This window comes from Lolium perenne, chromosome 6 (genome assembly GCF_019359855.2).
Source record: "Lolium perenne isolate Kyuss_39 chromosome 6, Kyuss_2.0, whole genome shotgun sequence".
Classification (NCBI taxonomy): Eukaryota; Viridiplantae; Streptophyta; class Magnoliopsida; order Poales; family Poaceae; genus Lolium; species Lolium perenne.
In genome coordinates this window covers 255004530-255012207 of record NC_067249.2, presented here as the reverse complement: position 1 = coordinate 255012207, position 7678 = coordinate 255004530, and the positions used below count along the sequence as shown (strand labels likewise).

General features: G+C 44.9%; 1 long non-coding RNA gene across 1 annotated transcript; it reads right to left on the bottom strand.

Annotated features, from left to right (window-relative positions):
• Nucleotides 1–3055: 3055 nt before the first annotated feature.
• LOC127305232 (uncharacterized) lies at nt 3056–7079 on the bottom strand. The gene is made up of 3 exons (XR_011746189.1): nt 6434–7079; nt 5706–6100; nt 3056–5587 (listed from the first exon to the last, which is right to left on the bottom strand). It is a non-coding gene; the product is annotated as an uncharacterized lncRNA (long non-coding RNA).
• Nucleotides 7080–7678: the final 599 nt, after the last annotated feature.

The window sequence follows — 7678 nt, the reverse complement described above, 5'->3', positions numbered from 1 at the left end:
AGGAGAGAGATTAACCACATAGCTACCGGTACAGCCCCGAGCCTCGATGGAGAACTACTCCCTCCTCATGGGAGACAGCAGCGTTGATGGAGATGGCGGTGGTGTCGATGGAGGAGCCTTCCGGGGGCACTTCCCCGTCCCGGCGGCGTGCCGGAACAGAGACTCCTGTCCCCCAGATCTTGGCTTCGCGATGGCGGCGGCTCTGGAAGGTTTCTCGGACCGTGGCTTTTCCGTGTCGAGGTTTTAGGTCGAGGGGGCTTAAATAGGCGAAGAGGCGGCGTCAGAAGGTCAACGAGGCGACGACACCATAAGGCGGCGTGGCCAGGGCCTGGGCCGCGCCGGCCTATCATCTGGGGCCCCTGTGGCCCCCCTCTGGCGGCTCTCGGGTGTTCTGGATGCTTCCGGGGATTCTAAGATGCTGGGCGTTGATTTCGTCCGATTCCGAGAATATTTCCTTACTAGGTTTTCTGAAACCAAAAACAGTAGAAAACAACAACTGGCCCTTCGGCATCTCGTCAATAGGTTAGTTCCGGAAAATGCATAATAATGACATAAAGTATGCATAAAACATGTAGATATCATCAATAATGTGGCATGGAACATAAGAAATTATCGATACGTCGGAGACGTATCACCCCAACAGCTATATTCTGCAGCCCCTATTTATACCTCTCTTCCACCTCCGACCAAACTAACCCAGCACCTCTACTCTCTCTCACCTCCATTGTTGACCTTGGGTTCTTTCTTCCTCCTCTTGATCCCCCCACTATTTGTTGCATATTTTTGGGGGAAAGGAGAGAGGAGATCTAGATCTAGAGCTTCACCAATTGAATCATTCTCTAAGTGAGAGGATCTTGCTAGATCTAGATCTTGGAGTTTCTTGGTGTTTCTCCTCACTTTGTTCTTCCTCCCTTATTCCCCCAATAGCTTCTTCTAGCTTTGTTGGAATTTGGGAGAGAAGAACTTGGGCATCCTAGTGGTGTTCTTAGCCATTGCATTAGGTGCATCAGTTGTGCTCTCTCCGGGGTTTCGATCTCGTAGGGTGTGTGTGTTCTTCCTTAGTGAATCTTGGTGATAGGGTTCCTTTTGTGGAGCATTGGAAGAGTTCCTTAGTGGGGCATTGGAAGGGTTCCTTGGTGGGGCATTGGAAGGGTTCCTTAGTGGGGCATTGGAAGGGTTCCTTTGGTGGAGCATTGGAAGAGTTCCTTTGGTGGAGCATTGGATGAGTTCCTTTAGTGGGACATTGGAGATGTGCTCCTATGGAAGCTAGCTTGGTGATGTACTAGCTCCATAGGGTGTTGGGAGCATCCTTGTGTGTGTGGAGCTCGCCCCAACCTTGTGAAGGAATCACCGCCTCGACCGGTGCCTTAGTGGAAGAGGGAGAGCACCTCCGTGGAGCTCTCTCGAGGAAGAATGTGAGGCCTTCCTTCGTGGTGTGGCCGTCTAGTCTCTTGTGTGAGACTAGCACCTCCTCAACGCAGACGTACTTCCTGTTGTGGAAGGAACTGCGGTAAACAAACCTCGCCTCGCCTCCGCGTCCTCCGGTTATCTCGCACCTTACTCTTACTATCTTGTTGTTTCCTTTACTTGTTGCACTTGTCCTAGTATCATTGTAGGAACATCACCTTTGCTAAAGCTATCACATTTACCTTCCGTTGCGCTAAAATTGGAAAAGGCTAAAACTTGCCATACCGCCTATTCACCCCCCCCTCTAGGCGACGTCCTCGAACATTCATCTGGTCATGCTGCCGCTGATGGTAGTGCTCATGTCCTGGCCACCATTCCTGCACATGCTTCTTATATAGCCAAAAAATCAAAGAGATAGATATGAGAGAAGATACCAGATGGAAGAAAGAGAGGCACGATTTAACGGGCATGTGTGTTCAAGCACATGCATCCTCACTCCTCGGGCATTTGTTATCCGCTAGGAAGAGAAGAGGAGCGAGAGGGTTGCCGGCGGAGATAGATCGGGAGGCTTGGGATGGCCCTCCTCCTGCTCGTCGATCCGACGAGCTGCCATCTTCCCAGCTTCCTTCCGCACCACGTGCCTCAGTACCGGCCCCACGAGTCCAGAGTGTTGGTGATCCAAGCCCGGTCCCAGTGGCGGAGCTAGGATTAGAGCAAACCCCGGGCCAAAAATTTAGCCCAGAAAAGCTATTCTAAAAAAACGCATGTAATAGCATAAAATGTTTAGTATAATTTCAAAAATAAACATATAATTTCAACTGGGATCCAACAAAACACAAATAAAAGATCACAAAAGACTAAAAATTGTAATAAGGAATAGTACTCTCTCAGTCCATGAATACTTGTTGTAGATAAATATAGACACGATTTATTATATATTTTGACTAAACTTACTATTAGTATTTAAGCCGGAGGGATTAAAAATAACAGTTCATTTTTTGATAGTCATTTAATAAATTAAACTAAGACACATAAATGAATACAGTTAGTCAGGTACCTGCTAGCTAGCTTGATCAAAGGAGGAGCAGCGCCCGAGCCAAGTCAATTTCCTAGTACAGTTGTTGAGTGAAGCGTATTATGATTTATGAAAAGCAAAGTCGTAGAGTATATACACACAAAACCATTCCAGCAAGCAGCAATTAATTAAGCTGCACCGGCCGGCAGTTGCGTTCCCGCGATGGAAAGACGGAGGCGGTCATGCAGGGCAGGAGCTCGCGGAGAAGGAGATGCGCTGCCCGGGCCAAATCGGAAATCTGTAATGGCAGTCGGCCGGGAAAAATGCTGCGCCCCGGGCCGTGGCCCCTCTTGCCTGGGGTGTAGCTCCGCCCGTGCCCGGTCCTCCATGATCATCGCCGTTCCCAGGATAAAGGGACGACGTAGTAGGTACAATAGGGGAGGTCTGGCCTCCTTCGCTGCGGCTAGTGAGGATTGATCTGTGGTGCTCAACGCTGCAGACCATGTGGTCCGGAGGGGTGGGGCTGCGAAGTTGTGAATCTGGGAGAGGCGTGGTGTGGACCGGGATTATTCACAGATGTTGCAAGACGAAGGGACGACGATGGACAGGAAGATAGAAAGGATAGAGGAAAGACAAGTGATTACATAAGCTGCAAGGGAAGGTACACGCACGGTAAGAAAATATTCTATATTTAATATATATAGAATTAAAAAAAGATTTGGTTGTATTCTTTCATGAACTTAAACTTATCAAAATTACCGTACAACTAACAGTAAGAGTTACTACTCATATATTTTCATGTAACCAAACGCATATTTCAAAATGGTATCCTAAAGCACAAACATGTGAAGATCCAACTCTATATATTCCCTTTCACTCTGTCTAGTATTGTTCCTACCTTTGACCTTATGTAAATCTTGGATATCCTATCGATAATCCTGAAAATGGAGACTGTTGCTTCTTGCACTTTGCTAAACTCCCGAGCAAGTGAACTTGACTCCAAAACTCCAACAAGCATCATGGTTAAAGCAAAAAAAAAAAAACGTGTTTTTTCCAAGAAACAGCGGTGGCAATGAGAAGAAGCCTCAAATAGATACTTATCACAAGCATCTGAGCGAATATCTGATTGGTATATCAGTAAAAAGGAAACACGGGGATCCCTCATCTCTAGTAAAAGGAAACATATGACTAATCATGGAAACTAATTTATAGGGCATGGTAAAATAAAGCAGATGAGTGCCTTGAGGTTATGGTATTGCAGAATGTGAAGTTCGAGCCTAACATCTTGACCCCTTCAAAAGTCACAAGCCTAACATGGTATTGTGAATACATAACAGTAGCCATGTTAGTTCTGATGATAAATAATTTGCTGAAAAAAACATAATAGCATGCATACAAATTAGAAAAACAAAAACCTCTAGAGCTAGTTGTGCCTGAGTAACTTGCATAGATGGCAGGTTACACACAAGTTCGAAATAATTCCAAACACCATGGTAAATAAGTTGAGGTACGATCCATTATATTATCTCATCATAGGTATATGGGTATTGCTCTCCGAGCACATTAAACATTTTTTTCTACAACGCCTGCAAATGCATATGGCCATCGAACCTGGTGGGCTAATCATATTTTTAACAACCATTTTCTCAAAATAACATGTGAATGAAATATTAGACTGTTCACCTTGAAGATTATTGCTCAATAATCCACCATTACACCAGATATCTAGTGTGGCCTGCCAAGTTTTGTGCATTGTGACAACTGACAATACTGTAGACAGTGGATTTTCTTCGCACTTGCAAGAGAAATGGATCCAAGTTCATGATAGTGTTCCATATGAGGTTTTTAACATTCTAAATGTTTGTACTGATAATATCATCGATGGAAAAACCGTAAAAACTCTGTTACTAAGAAAGCACAAGAAAGAGCATAAATCAGAGGCAAGCCAAAAATAATGATTGATCAACAAAAATATTTTAGATACACTGTTCTTTAACACATGCAAGTGCATATGCTCATCACACCTGGTGAGACTAATCATATTCTTCAACACCCGCATTATCACATCAGCATGTAAATCAAGTTACATTTTACAGAATACTGAGCTAGATCATCTGCAAGTATACCCCCATCTTATCTAATTGCAGTGACATTTGCCATTACATGAAGGGCTGGTTGCACCTTTAGTTTCAGTAAGAATAACAGAGAAGGGTATTTAGCCCCAACGCTACCCTCTTTCTTACAAAAAAAACGTATTTTTATTTATTTCATTAGACATTAAAGTAGTCGAGGAAACATGATGACAAGATGGATGGAAGATAGTAGACATTGTTGTTGAAGTCCGTCAAACTGTTTCTAATAATCAGAAGCTTCTTGCCTGCTATTGACAAAGGATCATTACTTTCAAAACTTTTGAAATGTTTGGATTCATATCATTGAGTTCCTACACATTTATATTCAACCTCATATCTGGTCTTAACTCGGGGAAATTAGTGGGGGTGGTGGTCGTAAGAAGCATTTCCCCGGTACCACATAAGTTTATGGCATGCACCAAACATGTTGTGTGATCGTTAACACCTCTGTTTGTAAGATTTAATAAGAATGGTTGCAACAATTCTAGAAGAATCAGTGAACAAATAAATGAAGGGTTTAGGATTGCTGCAGTCAAGCGCAAAACATATGTTAAAGAACACTGACCTTTAAGATCTTTTGAAACTCGATGGTGTCATTCTTCTAGTATGATGCAACAAAGTTTACCATTGCGATGATACACCTTTTAAGACATCAAAATGTAAGATGCACTCTGCTATGATATCTTACATCAAGTATGTGAAGCAAGCTACATGCAAAGTGAAATAGGCTTTCTAGTATGAAATGCATCATGGAGCATGAAACCAGATAATGTTTATTATCAAATTACGGATGGTCTAGGTGAGCAAGTACTTCAGATAATAGGTTCGAAAATTTTACGGTCGCTTATTTTCATGGAACATGCACAAACAACAATATTCAATTATCTATCAGAACAAATGTATCTTGAGAAGAAAGCTAATGATGGGGTATTTTTCAAGATAATTAGGCTATACACTCCTATTTTGAGAAAAATCTAATGGATTGTGTGTTCATCCGACTCATCAGAGTCACGCTCATGAGGACTGTCTTCTCCTGTAAATCGAACAGCTTCAGAAGTAAGAGCAACTGCAGTAAAATAGTACTCCTACCATATAGCGGCATAACGTGATAAAAATTTGCAAATCAGTTGTAAAGTTAACCTGACAAATACCTAGATGGAGAAAGTGCATCTTTCTTTGCTCGTTTTCTTCAATAGATAGAGCTTCCACTCTGGCATCCATCTGATCCTCCACGTCCTAAGAATATGTGCTTGGTTCTTGCTCACCACTATTGCTCTGTATGCGAGCACAGAACACCACTTTCTCACAACCACTGGAATCAAAGAACAAGACCTTGAAGCGAGCACTTCCACAGTATCGGAACATCAACGAGCCTTTCTCTGCTATACGATTGGGCATCGACAAATGCCTCCCATCCAGATCTGAGTATTGTTTTGTTTCTAAGCTCAGTGATTCCGACATCGTATACATTATCATCATGGGCTTCTAGTTTGATGGTTCTTGACAACTTCCATACACAATAGTTCAAAAAGCTCTCTGGTATGACCTGCAAAAATGTTAATTTGTTAGAAAAAATAGCGTTAAAACAGTTCTCATTGCAATCGAGTCAGATGAACAAGCAATCCATTATGCTTATCATGCTATGCCTAGACTTTCTGTCCAGCTACGTGACAAAACAATTGACCTTTCCATTCAAATGGGTCCAGTATCTCTTGCAGCACTCACAAGACTTCGCATCTTGCAGCCTACAGTATTAATGTTCTATAAGGAGAAATGCATGGATCGTGCCATATCAATATGGCAGAGAAACTAAATCTTGTCAGCCGCTACAACAATCTTGACAAAAAAAAGGTAACACTACAACTACTCAAGAAGTTACCTGACTTTCAGAAACAATAGAGCTAGAAACTGGCCTGTAGCTTCTTCCTGTAGAGAAATATGAAGGGGTCCGTCGTTATAAGCTGCAGCAGATATTCCTGACCCCAACAAAAGAACTGAAAAAAGAGAACTGAAATGAGGCAGAGGAGGGAGGCGAGAGGCAGGAGGACGGAGCCAGCACGAGCATCGTCCATGTGGCACCAGCGCGCCGCCACGGCCGTCAACGGGCATCGAAGTCGAGCTCCCCGGCCTCGTCCGTGGCGGCGCCATCGGTACTGTCGGAGGACGGCGCCGAGTCGCGGAACTCCGTGAAGGCGTGGCCACCGGCGAGATGCAGATCGTGGAGAGCACGGGGCGCTAGCGGTGGCACCGCGCGGAGGACGAGGAACGGCGGAAGGAGGTTTGCGCACGAGGGGTCGTCGGCGAGCACTGGGGGTGGAGGGGTCTTCGAGCGGCGGTGCACGATATGCGAGGGAGGAGCGGCGGCTGCGCGAGGGTTTCCTGTTGTTCGGTACAGGGAAGGGAGAGGCGTCAGGGCGCTGTGTGCGGGAGGAATCGACGGGAGGGGTGTTGGATGAGCGAACGATGTATTGTGATGATGATTAGGCCCAAGCGGCCCAGATAGGCGCTCGTGCGGAACGGAAGTACGACGAAAGGATGGACATATTGGCAGAATAAGGAACATGTTCCTCCTTTTTAAGTAGTGTAGATTTCTACTGCAAAACACGGAAAAACGCCTCAAAGCATTGCCTCTTACCCCACTCATTTCCCTGCAACCAAACCGTTCCTGTTTGTTTCACCGGTGATCTCAGTATACCAAAAAAAAGTACCGGACTATCGGTGCTTTCCCCTTTAGTGTTGTCTTCAGATCATTTTCGTAGGGATCAATGTAAACAAGTGATGCACACGAGGAGGAGGCACCGATGAGGTGAAAGCACGCCGGACATGAACTGAACCCGCCTAGGGCTTGTTCGGCTGGGGTGTTTTGTTGTGTAATATCCGACGTGTATTGGGTGATAACATTACAATACACAGGGTGCGGCAGTGTTTTAGACGTGTATTGGATGGGAACAGCTGCCTTGCTGCGTTGTCTCTCTGCAGTAACTAGCTAGGAGCTCAGCACACGTACGTAACTTTGACAGATGACACACACACCACCTAGCTATGCATGCACGCTCTCCTCGGGCAGACCACCGCCAGTAGCAAAGTCGTGTACACACTGACCAACAGATAAAACGCGAGTACC